Consider the following 19,029-nt stretch of genomic DNA (forward strand, 5'->3'; position numbering starts at 1 on the left):
CACCTCCAGTCCCAAAGCCCAGGGAACTGCGATGACGACTATTCATAACTACTTCAAGCTGAATATGGGTGTTGATAGCTCTTTGAATGGGAGAAGGGCAGGGAAAATGTGGGAGTTGGTTGTCCTTAAGAAGGCCACACCAATGAATGTTTAGTCTCTGATGTCTGTGTCCTGACTGGATCCGGCTGAAAGTCCAAGACATCAGGAGTTCAAGCAGGTCAGTTCAGCATGTCTGATGATGAGACTCACCAAGGCTGTATATTCTATAACATATAAATCTGAAAACAAATTTTTACTATCTTCAAGATATGTTTTTTTTGTTTGATTCTCTGGAATCTAGTTCTTCAGGGGGTCTTCATTCATCATATCTGACCCTCATTACTCTGGAAGGTGTATAGACACTAATCACTTTTTCTAAAAACGCAAAGACAAAAATCTTTCTCCCAATCATCACATCCTTGAGCCAAGAACCAGAAAAACCTTTATTTTTTACCTCTCTCCCAGAGGAATAATATAACCACAAAACTCAAAATCACACCCAGTTTGAAAATTAAAACAATCCAAAAACAAATGAAGTAAACTAAAATACTGTATGTGCCTATTTGGGGGCTTTTTCTATTTTGCCATGCCGGATAATAACTCAAAATTCCCCCGTCCTGTTTCCGGCATACAATCAGGGGCTGGTGGAGGGGCTGGAGGCGCCATGTCGGGCCGGGAAGGTGGCAAAAAGAAGCCCTTGAAACAGCCCAAGAAGCAGGCCAAGGAGATGGATGAGGAAGATAAGGCTTTCAAGCAGAAACAAAAGGAGGAACAGAAGAAACTCGAGGAGCTAAAAGCCAAGGCCGCCGGGAAGGGCCTCCTGGCCACAGGTGGAATTAAGAAATCTGGCAAAAAGTAAGCTGTTCCTCACATCTGGGGTGATGGTGACCCTCCTCTTCCATTCCTATTTAAACATCTGGATTCCCTGCCATAGCATCTTTGCCACCTACAGCTAGAATGAAGTGTTATCCTGTGACCTGTCAAACATCTGTATTCCCTGTCATAACATCTTTGCCATGTAATAGCTAGAATGAAATGTTATCCGGAAGCCTGTTGTACATTGTAATAAACTTTTGTAAAAAAATAAAAAATGAATAAAGTAAATAATGCAATGGCTTGCTGTCTCTAGTGTTCAGCAATTCCTACCTCAGCTGTGAATTTAAAGTAAACTCAGTCTGGAATCCCACTAGAGCCTACTGTTCCATCTTCATTGTACTCTGAATTCTGTACCACTTTGAATTAAACCAACTCCTTTAAAAGCCTAAAAAAAAAAAAAAAAAAAAAAAAAAAAAAAAAAAAAAAACCAAAATTCCCGTGGAGCCCACGTTAGAGAATATGAGTTATTAGCAGACCTTATTATACCATCTTTAAAACAATTGATTATCTTTTTATAAGCAGGTGGTTAGTCAAACCAGAATTTAAACCCAAAATTCCCATGGAGCCCACGTTAGACAGAATTTGAGTATCCTGTAAGACTTATTAGAGCAATATATCTTTATACCATCTTTAAAGCGACTGATTCAAGCTTTCACTAATGTCTGCCTATAGGAAGCAGGTAGTTTTTACTTGTTAAGCTCTCTGCCTAGAGCAGCCATCCTGTTATACCATCTATCTGTTGAGCTCTCTACCTGGAGCCACAGACATTTATTAATTAATACCTGTTTATAGCAGGTAATTATCACTGCCTTCTCTACTTGGAGTCAGTGACTAATTTTCCCTATCCTAGTTCCAAACTACAGGTGAAATTCCCCACATGATTCAGACAAAATCTGTATATAAATCTATTCCAAAAAGCAAATAATCCCAATATTATAAATTCACAGTTAAATCAATATCTGCCCCAAGATGTAGGCAGCTTCCTTTCTCTGGCTCTCTGACTCAGCAGGGGACCTCAGAGCCCTCTTTCTTTACAAGACTCTTTCCAGTGACACCTTTCTCTCACTTAGAAAATAAAACTCTAACTCTCAAGCTAATAATCTTAAATTCCTAGTGAACTCTTGCCCAACATGTCAGTTCACCATCCATTGCAGGAAATAGTAAAAAACAAAACAAAAAACCCAAAAAACCAAAAAACCAAAAAAATTTTCCTCCATAACTTGCTTCTTGGTCATAATGTTTTGTGCAGGAATTGAAACCCTGACTAAGACAGGTGGAATACAGTCAGGTGGGCAGAGGGGTCTGTGGTGTACAGTATGTGCCTGGAGTGTGTAAGTCTGAATGGAAAGGTTGGATATGCAGTGGGGGAGTCTTGTGATATAGTGGATGGGTGTTTTGGATGCTGGCTCAAGCCTAGAGTTCCTCTACAGTGAAGGCAGGGAAGGTCGCACTAGGTTTGTGCATTCTTTGTGGGTCCCAGGCTAAATCCCCTAAACTGCAGAGAAGGCATGGATGAGGAGGTCAGTAGTAGTTACCATGATAGAGCCTAGAGGAGAATCTGAGATATTTGGGTATGGAGTGAAATGGTGGAGATGGTACAAAAGTCCTGTGGGTGGATACAGATAGGGAAGAGCCTAGAAGCCTAGAATTTGGCTTCAGTGCAGAAGGTGATGGGACTAGACCAGGGCACAGACTAGACCTGGAAAAACCTAGAGGTCATCTTGTGGGAAGCCACATGTGCCGTTGCTGAGTGGCACTGACTACTGCTGGCCACCACGCATAAGATTGGACAAACAACCAATGTGTACATATGCAGTAAAGTTTTTTGCAAAGACACTGCCTGGCCCAGGCATGATAATAAGGTTCTGTAAGGTACTGAGAGTATAACCAATCAGATGTGAGACATGCAAATGAGGTATGATAATGAGGTTCTGTAAGGTACTGAGAGAGAGTAGCCAATCAGATGAGGAACATGCAAATGAGGCTTAGTGCATAACCAATCCGGGTGTGAGACACGCCCCTCCTAGGCCTATAAAAGCAGCACTAGTTCTGGGCTCGAAGTCTTTTCGCCTCTACAATCAAGCTCTCCCAATAAACGTGTGCAGAAGGATCCTGTTGCAGCGTCGTTCTTCCTGGCCAGTCGAGCGCGCGCAAGACATCTGTTTCAGGGCTTGTGTGGTCAGAATAGGCCAGGGCACTGGCTATGGGACCCAGGCTAGATCTAGCAGGTTGCAGAAAAATAAGACCAGGTGGTGGTGGGGTTACTCAACAGGCTTGACCCTGGAGGAGGACTTAGGAAGCCTGGGTATGGAGTTCATGTGGATTCTTATAGAGAAATTCATAAAAACTGAATGGATGGAGAAAGGATGAGTAGATGGATAGTGAACAGGTGATGAATGGATGGGTAGGCAGATGGATGGATGGATGGATAGATGGATGGATGGATGGATGGATAGATGGATGGATAGATGGATGGATAGATGGGTGGATGATAGAGGAATGATGAATGGATGGGTGGATAGGTGGATGATAGGTAGATAATAGACACACCTATCCACGTACCTGCATTGACATCTGCTTACACCTTTGCTTTGCTCTCCTTTTTGACACAGTGCTATATGCTTGGTCTTCACACAGCCTTTGTCATGTGCTCACCAGTGCATGTCATATGTACATGCTTTTAGTTCTGGGTATAGTTTTGCTGGGTATATTAGCCTAGGTTAACTGCCATAGCCTTTGAGGACTTGGAACACATTGCTCCCTGGCTCTTCTGGATTTCCACATTTCCACTGAGACATCGGCAGTTATTCTGTTGGATTTTCCTTTATATGTGACTCTTCGGTACTTCTGGGATGAATCTATGACATTTTGTTAAGGTGGTGATGAGGGTGCAGTAAGAAATTTTTTATTGCACAGAAGCCTGAAAAGGGTGTCAGATTCCCTAAAACTGGGGTCACCTACAGTTGTGAGCTGACATGTTGTTGTGGGAATCAAACCAGGGTGCTCTAGAAGTGAGTTCTGTTAACCACTGAACCATCTCCAGTCCCCACTATACCCCCAAGAGATGGTTCAAAGCCCAGGTAGGTTGAATATAATCTTTAAGGTAGAGGACACCCTTCTTCACTGAAATAAATATGTGTGCAGAACATCCTGTTTGTGGAAGCCTTGCTTGTCACTGGGGACACAGTCATGAAAGTTGTTGTGCACCTTCTATCTGGGGAGACACCATCCATCTTGAGAAGAACTCTGAAGCCATAGTCAGAGCCCTTGAGCACAGTGGAGCACCATCCAGGAAGGCTTTCTGCACAAAGTGTTTGAAACACCTGCTGGGTGGCAGATGGAGGATGGGGGAAGGTTTCCCTGACCCAAGACTCCAGGCCTTCTGAACTGGACTGCAGCTCCATCCACTCACAAACACTTCATGGATACACCAGCAGTCCAGTTCAGTAGTGATGGGATAGCAAACATGACCCAGCAGTGGTGGCATGACCTAGCAGAGACAGCCAGGTTTCCACTGAATAGGCACAAGTCAGCAAGAATGACCAAGACCAGCAGGGACACCAGAAGTTCTCTGCCATGTCTCTCTCAACGAAGTGAAGATCAGCGACAACTAGAGACCCATGATGCATTGCAGACTCTTATTTATTCTTCCTCCAAGCATCACATGTCCTCCAGAAGTGGTAGCATACCACCAAAGTTTTTTTTGGTGCGTTTCTCTCTATGGAGTCACAACAAACGCAGCTCAACTACACATGTAAGGCGAACCAAGACATGTGTGTCATTATCAAAGAATCCTTTTTCACATGTCCTTCCACGTGTTTACTTTAGCACAACAACCTTTCACCCGTGTCTGCTTCAGCAAAACATTCTTTGGCATAACTGACTTTCCAAAGAAACCAGAAGTTTCCACATTACTCCAGCTTCCTTTTTGTGTCATAGAGCTCCAGGAAGGATTTGGCAATGGATCTGCCATCCATCTAGACTAAGTCTAGAAGAAGAGGAAGTGTCACTCTGCCAGTGATGTGTATAAAAGGCACAGTGAGGAGTGGCATGTAGCTCCGAGTCATACCCACACCCCACGACCTCTTCAAACTGTACTTCAGCATGGTCAAGGTGGACAACTGGAAGAAGAGGAAGCACTGGTCAGGCAGAGGTACCGACAGAAGGCTGGCAGTGATACTTGATTGTGCCACCGTTAGCTCTCTACGCAGTGTGACAAGCTTGTAGAACAAGTGTCACAGCCATGGTTAACGTATCACTGATGTCATATATCATGGTCTCAAGGGACCTCAACAGGGACATGCTGAGAGAATGAGGCAAAGATGACTCCTGCTTCTACCCTTCCCTGCACCTACCCTGGCCCTCCAAACCTCTCCAACCCAGGCTTTGAGCTGGAGCATTTGGGACAACCAGGGACATGGCTGTGCCTCTGCTGCTCCCTTGTGGTTACAAAGGGAAAGGCAGTGGCCAAGCCTCATTCTCTGGCCTGTGGCCCTCATCTTGCCACAGGAAGAACCATCAGAAGCCTCAAGCTTTGCTCTGGGTTCTCTTGGGGATTATGGTCTGGACCTCCTCACACACAGCACCTCTGTCTGGCCACCGTGGCCTGACTCCTCCAATGGGTTAGATTCAGGCTACTGCAGGGCCTGGCCTGAGACCCATGGAAGCAACTGTACACACAGCAAGGTCACTGGTTTCCATCTCGGCAGCCTTGCCCTTGAGGTCCAGAAGGTCACACATCTAACTTCCCGGTACCCTGAATCCAACCCTGAGGCCCAGACCTGCACCATCCCTAGCCCCACCCCCATCCCCAAGCCTGACCTCTGGACAGCCCTCACCTCCCCTTAAGCCCTCCAGACACCTGAGTCTCCCCCATCACTCCAGTTCACCTGTAGTCCTTCACCTCCAGGGAACCTACTCTCCCTTCTCCCACCCCACCCACACCTCCAATCGGGCTGACACGCACCTGGTAGCACGCTAGCAAACTGGTAACACTGTAGGCGGGTGTTTTGTTCCATCTGTATCTAAGAAGTAGACAAATGTTGAATTAATAGTCAAACTTTTAAATGAAGAAATTTCACATTAACACCCTGGTTTTCTGCTTTTGTGGAAAGCGGAAGTCTTGACGAGCTGTCATTGCCACCTGGCAAGGGCTGATGAGAAAGCAGCCCAACCCATCTTCAACCTGCCTCTCACCTGTGTCATCCTCACCGGTGCTACCCATCTTCCAGCACTGCGAGCTCCGGGGCTGCAGTAGTAGTAAGCTTAGCAACTGCACTGCCATGGATCTCTTGTTTCTTGGGATGAGACAACATAGCCCAGTTCTTTACATCTGGAAAATATTAGCTCAGAGCTGAAGAGATGGCTCAGCTGGTAAAACACGTCTTCACCAAGCCTGGTGACCTGAATTCAGTTCCTGGAACCTATGTGTAAAGTAGAGGGACAAAATCAGTTCCACCCATCTGTATTTCCTGACACTGAGATCTGTGGCACTGACACAGTGTAACTAGGGTATAGGAAGAGGGAGTGTGTAGTCTTCGGTACCCAAGGAAGCTAGCAGGATTAGCTCCCCCCATGCTTGCTAACTACCCAGTGTTGTATCCCACGCAGTGCCTAAATCAGCTAATCCTGCCACAGATCTCGATGTCAGGAAATACAAATGGGGGCATGAGTTCTGAAGCCCCCCATTGGTTGTCCAGAGACTTGGGTACTCTCTCAGGTGTGGAGGACCCAGAAACACCCCTCCACACTAACCTTCAGTTTCCTTACCTGCCAATGAAGCCCACGACAACTCCCCTCCCCGAACCTGCCATAGACGCTGAAGATTGAAATGTGACCTGAATGGAAATTACTATCTTGAATATCAAGAAGTACCACATGTGGTTCCACTACTGAGCATCTCCTGTCTGGGTCAATTATGAGTCAGTGTGAAGATGCCCCACTGAGTCTGTATAGCCCAGGTTCACAGTCAGAGGTCCAAAAGAGCACCACCAAGCAAGAGCTGTTGGTGCCTGTGTATCTTCAAAGTCCCAGCAGACTAAGAACCATTGGCAAGGGTTGGGGGATGGGGCCAAATAATGACAGTGAAAGCTACATGAGTGTGGGGGTGGGGACTGCCTTGCTGCAGCTCTTGAAAGTTGGCAGATATGGTACAGATCTCTTCCCAACCCTCTGCTCAACCACTGAAGGAGGAGAGCCTGCAGCAGACCCGGGGCCCGGGGGGTAGTATTGACAGCACAGCAATTAGCAAATAATATGAATCAGAGATCTACAAGATCCCCTCTTCTGGTCGTTAACCATTTGTTAGCACAGCTCTAAGGATGTGAGGAACGGTCCCTGCATCTTATCTTTGGCATCCTCTTGCAGGTGGAGGTTCCCTGATCATCAGGATAAGGGGCAGCAGAGGATCGGGGACCCAGAACTCCCTGGTGGTTCTGAACAGTGTCCATGATCACCCACCCACCCACATGGTGGGACTGACCAGGGGATCCTTTCTGACACTAAGGGGGTTGTCAGGACGTTCTGCAAATGCCACCTACGAGGAGGCTTCAAGTGTGCGGTGGGGATGCCAGTCACAGCAGTGGCTCTCAAAACTGGCTGCCTGTTTGGAATCACCTCGAGATAAAGCAAAGGAAAGGCTCTGGGCTGGGGCTGCTTAGTTGGTTGAATGCTTCTCTAGCATGCGTGGTTCGGTCCCCAGCACCATAGGATCTGGATGTTACGGCACACAACTGTAACCCCAGCAACTTAGGATGTGGAAGCAAAAGGGTCAGACATTCAAGGGCATCCTTGGCTTGTCTGGAAGGCAAGCCTGGACAACACAAGACCTTCTCTCAAAAGAGGGAAGGGCAGACGAGGAGATAGCTCATCCAGTAACACACTGCTTGCATTGCTAGTGTGAGTCCCTAAGTTCAAAACCCAACACCCACAGAAGACCGGGTATGTTGCTGTGTACTTGTAATCCCTGCACTGAGAAGGCAAACACAGGAGGATCCCTGGGGCTCCCTGGCCAGCCAGTCTCATCTAAATGAGAGCTCCAAACCATTGAGAGGCCCTGTCTCAGTGAAGGTGGATAGTATTCCTAAGGATGACACCCAAACTTGTCCCTTAGCCCCTACACACACACACACACACACACACACACACACACACACACACACACACTCAGAGAGAGACAGACACACAGAGACACAGAAAGTTAGACACAGAGAGACACAGAGGGAGAGAAAGAGAGAGAGGAAAAGAGAGAGAAAAATAACACCTCTCTCATACACACACACACAAAACAGAGAGAGAGACACACAAAGACACAGAAAGATAGAGAGACACAGAGACACACAAAGAGAGAGAAGCACACACTCAATTGGAGAGAGACAGAGAGAAACAGAGAGACAGAAATACAGAGACACAGAAAGAGACAGAAACACACACACACACAGAGACAGAGAGAAACAGAGAAAGAGGCAGGCACACAGAGACATAGGTAGACACAGAGAGAGACACACACACACACAGAGACAGAGACATGCATACATAGAAACATATATAGAGAGAAACACTCACTCAGAGAGAAAGAGAGAGACAGACACACAGAGACACAGAAAGATAGACACAGAAAGAGACAGAGAAACACAGAGACAGACAGACACACAGACAAGCACACATAGAAACATACAGAGAAAAAAAGAGAGAAACACACACACACACACACACACACACACACACACACACAAAACACTAATCTTATACCCAGGATCCAAATAGCCTTGGACCAAGCCTGGGCATCAGGATTTTTTCAAACTTCACATAATTCTAAGATCACCTGGGCTGAGAGCCACTGCATTACAGCAAAGGCCACCATTTGGGAGTTTGTTGTTTGGTTGTTTTTAAGTTTGTTGGGAGCTATGGAATAGCCACTGCTCTGTCAAGAGTAACAGCAAAGACACAGCAGTGGTTTCTTGGTCCATGCCCCATGTTGTAGATGAGTTGAGCACCCAGTCTGAGCTTTGCCAAAGAACCAGAGCCATACTCCTGGCCTTTGGGCTATCTGTTGCTATGGTGATGGGATGAGCTCATGCATGACACAGGATGTAGTTCTCAGTCTCTCCACAGGCTCCAGGCTCTGTGCCAGGCCCCAGGGGACACATGGTGAATAGGACACTGGGTTATTTCTATCATCGAAATCTCAGCCTGAAAAATCCAAGTGTCAGCAAACACCCCTTAAATAGAAGTGGGACTAGGAGTCACAGAGAAAGCCCAGGAGCCTGGAGGAGAAGGTGAAGTAGCAGAGATATCCCCAGGGTGCTGGCTGAGCAGGGCTAGAGACAGAATCTCTAGGTGATGGGATGGTGTGTGGAAGTAGGCATCTCTAGTCACTGATGCACCTAGCTATCCAGGACCATCCTGGCTTTTGCACTGAAAGTCTTATGCCTGGAACAAAAATAGACAGTTGACCACCCTTGGAATGACGATGCCCCACCAGGTTTAAGAGCCCTTCAGCTTGCTAAAGCCAGTGGTTTCTAAAAGAGATCTGTTGTATTTGGTTATTTCTATTACTTATTATTTTTAGGAGTTGTGTACTAGTGGTAAGGACTTGGCATGAGTCCTGAGTGTCCTGAACCACGGGTCCATGGAGAAATGAGAGTCAGGGTCCATCCTGAGTGGCTACCTCTAAGCCTCCAGAGATGAGGGGGCCTTTTCCAGGCCCTGGCTGGGTGCTAAAGTGGCCACCAGATCATGACACCTTCATGGGGACCCACAATTTGCTGGGCCATGTGATGTGATGTGATGTGATGTGATGTGATGTGATGTGATGTGATGTGATGTGATGTGATGTGATGTGAGTTATCTCTTTACATAGCTCCTTGGGTCCTCCTGAATCGCTCTGGAATGTAGCTCCTGATTCCTGTGTGGTGTCTGTCCAGTGGACTGGTCTACAGATTCTGATTTGTGTGTGGTGTTTGCTAGTGGACTGGACTGAGAACAACCAAGACTGGACTCGCTCCAAAGAACTATTTCTAAACAGGTCTACTTCCCCCGTGTTCTAATGACTTTTCTTTCCCACTCCCTCTGGTGGGTGCTGGGCTAGAGGAGAGGTTGAACCCTTGTTACAGTAGGTTGAGAAAAATGTATGCCTACAACAACTCCAGAGAGAAGGCTCAGCTGGTAAAGTGCTTGCCGTGCAAACAGGAGGGTCTAAGTTCAGTTCCCAGAACCGCCATGGAAAAGCTGGGCAGGTGGTGGCGTCCATTTATAACCCTAATGATAAGGAGGCAGAGACAGATGGGTTCTCTGAGCAAGGTTCAGTGAACTTTAGGGTTCACTGGACAGCCAGACTAGCTTATTTGGTTAGCTACAGGCCAGTGAGAAATCCTGCCTCACAAAACAAGATGAATGGCACTGAGGACTAACACCCAACGCTGACCTCTAGCCTTCACAAGCACATACATTGTGGATATACACTTGTCCACATGAGCACACACGTGAATACACAATAATGTGTCTATCAGTCTTTGGTACATAGAAAGCACAGAGAGAGAGAGAGAGAGAAAGCTCCTGACTGCTGCCCATTAAAGTCAAAGTGGATCAAACCAAGAAGCATTTACTGTCTCACCATTCTAGAAGCAAAAGTTTGCTTCCTGAGTTTGCATTTGGGCCCCTGGCTTATCGAAGCTTTGCTTTCTGGGAAATGTGGGACAGGAAGAAATTGTTCGCTCATTGACACCTAGAGGGAAATCTGAAAAAGGTATTGGGCAGGGAGGTGGGTGAGGAACATCCAGGATCCCTTCCCCCCTCCCCGGGGAAGGACGCCCTAACCCAGACCCTTCTGCAGGTATCATGTTCTTGGATTCCATCAGAGGACAAAGACGGCTTAGTGGAAAAACAACATCCAGCTGCCACTTCAGCTAAGAGCTTGAAAAGTGGGCATGAGAGGGTCCACTGGCCTGGAGCCACTCAGGACTTGAGGAGGTGAGGTTTGGACCTGAGGCCTCCATCCTCCAGCTGTTCCCTCGGCATCCGAGAGGGACAAACACAGATATTACAGGTTCACAGGAGGCAGCCCATTCCTGCCTCTTGCACGATATACTTGTTTTAAGATTTGCTTGGGTTCTTACTTGATGCAAACAGTCTATCACATTTGAGAAGGCATGGAAGTGGGTGGCTTTGTGGTAACAGGGAAGTGTAGCAGCTTGCTCATATCTAGGTGTGCAAGAAAGCAAAGAGTTCCCTCCCCCATCCCTCATTCTCACTAAATTGCCCCGTCTGGCCTTGACCTCACAGTTGAGACCCTGAACTCAGCTTCCCAGGTGAAATAGCTGGGATGACAGGCCTGCCCCACCAGGCTTAGTAACTAGCTTCCCTTCAATAGCACAGTCCATTTGTTAGATGTAAGCAGTCAGTATCAGTACATCATTACTTAGTGAAGTCCACGGTGCATTAGGGTTCACACTTTGAGATGCACAGTTCTATGAGCTTGGACACATTATGGCATGTAGACTCTATGACAGCATGATACTAAAGTTTCATTGCCCTAAACATCGTACATTCTACACAGGCATCCTTCCCTGCTCCCCCGGGACTCTTTTCTAGAGAATTATTAGCACCTCATTTATTCTTTGAACCAGGTTGTCCTCTTCCTGGTTCCCTCATTAGTGAACATCATAAATATTTAGCATGTTTACATTTGCATAAAGCCTGCCAACTTGACTTTGAAAATGATTCCTTTCCCATGGGAGATCTAAAGGGGACGGACAATATGCTTACCTCCCAGAGATGCTTGCACAGACCCTAACTACACACACACACACACACACACACACACACACACACACACACACACACATCCCGCTACGTGTATCCTCTACTAGAATGGTGGGAAGGAAGGAGAGGAGAGGAGAGGGGAGGGGAGGGGAGGGGAGGGGAGGGGAGGGGAGGGGAGGGGAGGGGAGGGGAGGGGAGGGGAGGGGAGGGGAGGAGAGGAGAACCTCTGAAGAAGCCGACAATGCAGAGTGGCAGGAGAAAACCTAGCTCTCATGCACAGGGAGGGCAGTGATTCCCCAGCTTCCCAAGGAGGTCAGATGCAGATGCTCTTCTTCCTGGAGGGGGGAAACGTGAGAACGGATCAACTCCAAGCGTAAAGAGTGACTTGCGAATGATTCTCTGGGAAGTTAGTGGGCCTGGAAAACTGATGTTAGCTTGTGATTAGATGCATGGATGGATGGATGTGTGGCTATGGTCCTAAGAACAAGACCCTGTGCTCTGTGTAGATACATGGATAGAAAGGTAAGTAGGTGGATAGATCTGGTGTATGGACAGATGCATAGCTGCATGAGTGGATGGGTAGACTGGTGAATAGTGAGTGCATGCATGGGCGGTTGGAGGCATACATGCATGCATGCACATGATAGATGCATATATCCATGGATGGATAATGGGTGCATGAGTAAATGTGTGTGTAGATGGATGCATAAGTGAACAGATTAATGGAAGGTGCATTGGTGAGTGGATGGATGGTTGGACAGATGAATAATGTGTGCATGAATAGACAGAATGATGAACAACACATACATGGAGGGATGAGTGGATAAATGAATGGATGAGTGTGTGTATAGATGAATGAATGGATGAGTGTGTGTATAGATGAATGAATGGATGAGTGTGTGTTTAGGTGAATGAATGGATGAGTGTGTGTATAGATGAATGAATGGATGAGTGTGTGTATAGATGAATGAATGGATGAGTGTGTGTATAGATGAATGAATGGATGAGTGTGTGTATAGATGAATGAATGGATGAGTGTGTGTATAGATGAATGAATGGATGAGTGTGTGTTTAGGTGAATGAATGGATGAGTGTGTGTTTAGGTGAATGAATGGATGAGTGTGTGTATAGATGAATGAATGGATGAGTTGTGTATAGATGAATGAATGGATGAGTGTGTGTATAGATGAATGGATGATTCATGCATGAATGGATGGATGGGTGGATGGCTATGGTCCTAGGAACAAGATCTGCCCTATCTAAATTCACAGTGGGGATTTGCTGTTACAAAGGCAGAGCAGAGTTTCCCCAGAAAATGTTAGAATGACATCTTGTGACCATACAGGTGGCACTGGCCCTGCAGTGTTGGGGTGGTCAGTTAATTCTGGTCCACACTCATGGTGTGGAAGCATCTCTGGGTAGTCCTCTCCATTATAATAATGTGAGTGCAGAGTGGACATTCTGAGCTGCAGTGGGGTGGAGTCACCTTGGTCGGTCGCTGTGCAAGTCCATTTATGTTCTAAAGTATCCAGGAAAGCATTCAGCAGGGTTCCATTAACCCTTCTGGAAAGTCGCTGTGAGTCAGAGAGCAAAGGAACAGCCTTAGAACTGTGCTCAACACACTCTCTGGAGGTCAAAGAGCCTTGTGTGCAGTCTGTCTCCAGCTCTAAGCAGAAAGGAAAGGCTTTTTCCCCCTCATTTATTATTTTTTTAAAAATGCATTTTGGAGCTGGGCGGTGGTGGCGCACGCCTTTAATCCCAGCACTTGGGAGGCAGAGGCAGGTGGATTTCTGAGTTTGAGGCCAGCCTGGTCTACAGAGTGAGTTCCAGGACAGCCAGGGCTATACAGAGAAACCCTGTCTCAAACAAACAAACAAACAAACAAACAAACAAAGAATACATTTTGGGGGTGGGGGGGGCTGGCGAGATGGCGAGATGGGTAAGAGCACTGCCTGCTCTTCCAGAGGTCCTGAGTTCAAATCCCAGAAACCACATAGTGGCTCAGAACCACCTGTAATGAGATCGGATACTCTCTTCTGGTACATCTGAAGACAGCTACACTGTACTTATATATAATAATAAATAAATCTTTGAGCCAGAGTGAGCAGGAACCGAGCGAACAGAGTTGACTGGAGCAAGCATAGGTCCTAAATACAATTTGCAACGAGCACATGAAGGCTCACGACCACCTGTACAGCTATGGTGTACTCATATACATAAAAATAAATAAATAAATCTTTACAAAAATACATTTTTTTGTTTTTAAATTATGTTTGCATGTGTGTGAGTATGTGCATGTGTGTGCAGGTGTCCATGGAATCTAGAAAAGGGTGTTAGAGGCCCTGAAGCTGGAGTTGTGAGCCTCCCAACCTGGGTGCTGGGAACTGAGACTGGGTCATTCTGCAAGAGCCGTGTATGCTCTTAACCACTGAGTCATTTCTTCATGTGAGACAGTCTCATGTAGCCCAGGCTGGCCTCAAACTCAATATGTAGCCAAGGATGACCTCAAATTTCTGGTTCTTCTGCCTGCAACTCCTAAGTGCTGTGGCACACGGGATTGATTAATTGTCACCAGGAAGTATTTTTCCAAAATTGTACTGTACTTACATATGTAAACCTAACATAAACTGCCTGGTGTCAGCCGCTAGATGTTTGAACCAATGAGCTGTGCTGAGTCGGATTTCCCTCTTGCCTCACGAGGATCATTACTCTGTAGACTCTGGTGGTGGCAGAGACCCCCAAGGACTGGGACTTAAACCCTGTACCATCTGTCTGTTTAGGATAAGTGGCACTGATATTGCACTGTTGCCTCCTGTACACGAGCAACAGGAGGCCCACATCTCCCTCCACCACTTTCGTGCCTTGGCAGTGTCTCTTCCTGAACTCCAGCTTCTCCTTGCCTGCCTGCCTTGCCCTGGACCTCACAAGAACATCTCACCTCTGAACTACAGACTCTGAGTCATGGCTGCCTCCTGCCTGAACAGCTCCTGACTTCACATGACCACGTAGCTCTTTCAGTCTCTGCCCCTGCTGCCAATCACAGCGCTGTTCCTCCATCCTACTCGAACCCCAGTGGGGGCATGGACTGAGTAGATGGAAGAGCCTAACACACACAAGGTGGGTTCTGTCTGAGAGTGAGAATGCTCAGGGAAGCGAGGGCTTCTACAAGAGTAAAAATCTGCCTCAAGGTCATGTCAGAGGGCTGCCAACCCATCTCCTAGAAGCTATGCTAGTGGCTCACTGCTGTGGCAAGATACCTGATGTAACGGGAGATTTATTTTGGCTCCTAGTTTCAAAAGAATCCGTGGCTGGCTTGATCCATTGCTTTGGGCCTGAGGTGAGGAAAAGACAATGGGGGGGGGGGGCATCTATGGCAGAGAAGGCTGCCAACATCATGGCAGCTAGGAAGCAGCAGAAGATAGGAAGGGGCCGAGGGCAAAGGACAAGATGCGACTTTTAGAGGCACACTCCTAGTGACCCATTTCCTCCAACCAGGCCCCATTTCTCAAAGTTCCCAGGACCCCTTTAAGCTGAAGACCAAGCACTCAACTCATGAACCTGGGTGGGGGGGGGGGGGGTTCTAGTTTGCTTCTGTGTTGTGATAAAACACCCTGACCAGAAGCAACTTACAGAGTAGTTGGTTTTAGCTTAAGGTTTCAGAAGAGTCCTGCCTCCCCCATATTCCCTGCTGCTCTCTGCAAGCCAGAAAGATGGGTGTGGGGGCTGTAGGGACTCCTAAAAGTAAGCTTAATAATCATTATTTTTAAGTGTCTGATCAGTGTGATACATTATAAATCAAAAAGTACTACAGGTCTCAATTACTTGCCACCTCCTGGTCCAGCTCTTCTGACACACTTTAGGCATCTGACCCTCATTCCCACAAGAGACGGAATAAGTGTTAGTTTAAGCCACAAAATTTATGGCAGATGTTAGAGTAGCCATAGGAAGCTAAAACAATATTCCTTTAAATGAGAAAAGATTACACTTTATAAGCTCAATATTTTGTCCCATAAGTCATTGTGTTTCCCTTGTTTATTTCCCCTTGGGATCTGTAGGTTGTCACTAAAATGACAGAACCCCTGTCACTGTCCAGCAAACCAAGGCAAACACGAAGAGCCTGCATGGCCCACTCTTGGAAAAGAAACATCGGGGGCTTGGTGCGGTTTTTCAGGATGGGCCTTTGAGCCAAAGCAGGTGGTGTATCAACAGGCTCTGCAACCCACTGGCTGCACGAACTGGGGCACGCTGTTAATGTTCCTGTCCTTCTAGATATGGTTTGTCACTTCAGGGTTCATGTGCTAGAGGCTTAGTCCCAAGAGTAATGGTACTGAGGTGTGGTGGAGCCTTTAAGAGGTCAGACCTAGTGACAGGATATTAAATTCCTGGGCACCATGCTTGGAAGGAACTAATGCCTCTCTGTGATGTAAGTTAGGGGCTGGCACAATGGTCCCGTGGGTAAAAATGCTACCAAATCCTAGTGAGCTGAGTTGGGCTTCCCAGAGTCCACATAAAAGTCAGACACAAAAGTACTTATCTGTAATCCCAGGGCTTCTATGGGGAGATGGGAGGCAGGGACGGGTGAATCCCCGGTGCTCATGGGTAACTACCCATGTGTATGTGTGCAGTGGCAAACAATAAGAGACCCTGTCTCAAACAAGGTAATGTCAGAAACCTGGGGTTGTCCTATGATCTCTACATGTGGTTTGTGGCATGTGCCTGTGCCCTCCCCCAACAACTCACACGTGCACACACACACCCGCACATGCACACACGCACACACATACACACATGCACACATGCACTTGTACCGGGCGGGTCGTTAAAATAAGCCTAGCAAAAGCATGGGTTAGGTGGGCTGGACTGCCACCTTCAGAACAGCTACTGTAATGGAAGCTGAGCTTTCTGGGCTCAGCATCTTGCTTCAGCCATGTCTTCCACCATGACTTGACATAGCTCGAGGCCCTCACCAGATGTGGCTTGGACTTTCTTCCTCTAAAACATCCCTACAATAAGCTTTTCTTTATAATTTACCTAGCTTTTGGCTTCTTTTTTTTTTTGTCATAGCAACACAAAGCAGACCAAGATCATTGCCTAAAATCCAAATCTCTTCATCCATAACAGCTTTAACATTTGTTACACAGCATTAAGCTCTGTTTGTGTCTTCCTCACTTACCTTTGTGTGACTTTGAACAGGTTTCCTAATCTCCCTGAGTCTGGGTTCTCACCTGCCCAGTTGCTCTCATGGCTGCTGTCCCTTATTCTGGTGTGAGAAGTGTGGAGCCTTATGCATGTGTGGTAAGCGCCCTAGGCAGAGGCAGCATTGATACAGACATGAGGCCCTTCAGCTCACCAAGGGAGGCTCCCAGGTTCTCCCTGGGGCCATGGTCCTGAGCCCAAAGAAGACCCTTGCTGTGCACCTAGATGTGGAGGAGACTCGGAGAGAGCAAGGACCCCTTGTCCTGTGAAGGGGATGCAAGGTCACCCTCAGCCAGTCACTTGCTTCCTCCAGGAATGCACCGGGAAGTGTGTTTCCTGTGAGGGGTACAGATAACTGAACCAGAAGTGACTAGCAGCCCTAGACCTCTAAACCCACACTGCTAGTGGCCTCTGGGGAAGACATAGGAGAGGCAGGGAGTCTCTCCCTTTTTCCTGATTGGAAGAGGAGTTCATACTCCAGACTTCCCCTAGAGGGCATCATCCCTGCCTCCCCAGGCTAGTCTGGGAAGAACACACCCAGAGAGACAGCTAGAGGAACTGGTCCTCAGCATCTCTCTCCTTAGCTCTTGCTTGCGCCTTTTTCTTCCCCAGCGCTGACTGTGTCTCTGTCTCCCTGGGGTACTTGCAGTGTGTCTTCCTCTCCTGATATATTTCCCTTCAGAGCCCCCCCCCCTTCACCCAGACATTTTTCTCTCTGAAAAGACATCCATTCCTTGGCACATGTCAAGCCCCAGGCTTTAGAGAGGCCTGGGAAGGCAGTCTGGGGGCACAGAGCTCAAGCCACAGAAACCTCTAGTGATGCAATCTAGAACTCCATTGCCACAGCTCTGCTAACTCCGTCAGTCCATTTCATGGATTTGCTTCCAAGACACACTGCACGGCATTAGCATATGCTTCTAACAGCAACCAGCCCCACCCTGCCTCCCGCATGCCTTCCTTCTGGCCCGGAGGATCTAAGGATGGAAGTCAGGCTTTCTGCTCACACTGTTTGGTGCAAAGCTCCTGTGCAGAGCGTGAGTGTATAAGGGGGATGCAGTATTTAGGGATATGAGGATGGGGTACACAGGAGATTCTTCTCATTATAGAAATGTTCAGACTTCTGCTGGGCTGAGTGCAAAGGCAGGCTTGCTACCAAGTGAGCTTGAGGCCAGCCTAGGCTACATGAGACAGTGAAAAAAAAATCCTCCAATCAAACCGTCTGCTCCCATACCCATCCTTTCGCTCTGCAGCACACACCCCTCCCTATAGAGGCTTTGACATCCGTTATAGATTAAAACTCTTCTACCAGACACAACAGACCCAGCAGAAAGGACAGCCACTGGACAGTACACAAATAGCTAAGCACAGCAGGAGAACATGGAGGGTTGCAGACTGCCAGCAACAGCCAACTTTAGGAACAAACACACTGAATTGGTGATCCAGGGAACCTTGAACAAAGTGTATATAAGATTGAAGTCTACACAGATAGAGAGGCACAGCGGAGGGGGGTGCAGAATCGAGTGTCAGGTCTCTGCTGAGGTGTGGAGATGTGTGTCACATGACATCTGTCCCTCAGCTTCTGTTCAAAAAGAATAGTGAGATAGCCCACCCTGGAACCACCCCCACCCCCCAGAGCTTGAGACACTTAAAGTAAGCTTTGACCAGCCAACAGCATCTTGCGATCTCTTCTCAATACCAATGAGAAAAAGGTCCAGCAAACTGACTTGACCTTTTAAGAAGCTATGGTTTCCACAACCTGAACTTGAGAAAAAGCAACACTGTAAAACGTCCTTTCCTTCCATTTCAGAAGGTCACCCAAAGAAAGCCTGCTTATTTCCTACCCTGATTCCGCAAAGGAGTCTGGGACACGAGGAAAGCGTTTGCTGAGTTCCCTACAAGACTGTCTCAAAAAGAGCATTTGGTTCTGTCTCCTTCCTTCCTCCTGGCCCATAGCTCTGACTTCCTCGGGCCGAGGCAGGAGTTCTTGTTAGAGAGGGTCATCTTTGAGCTGATCTCTTTCCGATGAGCTTCCAAGTTAGTTAGATTTTTTTTTCTCTTTTGCATCTGGACCCCAAACACTCCAGAACTGCACCTCTAACTTTTCCAAATCCATCCTTCAAACTGGCTGCAAGTTAAACCACAGAAGGCTTTGTTTCC

General features: G+C 47.2%; 1 long non-coding RNA gene and 1 pseudogene across 1 annotated transcript; one reads left to right on the plus strand and one right to left on the minus strand.

The window, feature by feature from the left end:
* Positions 665-1,301, plus strand: Gm6916 (predicted pseudogene 6916; annotated as a pseudogene).
* Gm32707 lies at positions 4,540-11,824 on the minus strand. The gene is made up of 3 exons (XR_378506.3): positions 6,112-11,824; positions 5,882-5,939; positions 4,540-5,036 (listed from the first exon to the last, which is right to left on the minus strand). It is a non-coding gene; the product is annotated as a predicted gene, 32707 (long non-coding RNA).
* Between the last annotated feature and the right edge of the window lie 7,205 nt (positions 11,825-19,029).

Source organism: Mus musculus, chromosome 7 (genome assembly GCF_000001635.26).
Source record: "Mus musculus strain C57BL/6J chromosome 7, GRCm38.p6 C57BL/6J".
Taxonomy (NCBI): Eukaryota; Metazoa; Chordata; class Mammalia; order Rodentia; family Muridae; genus Mus; species Mus musculus.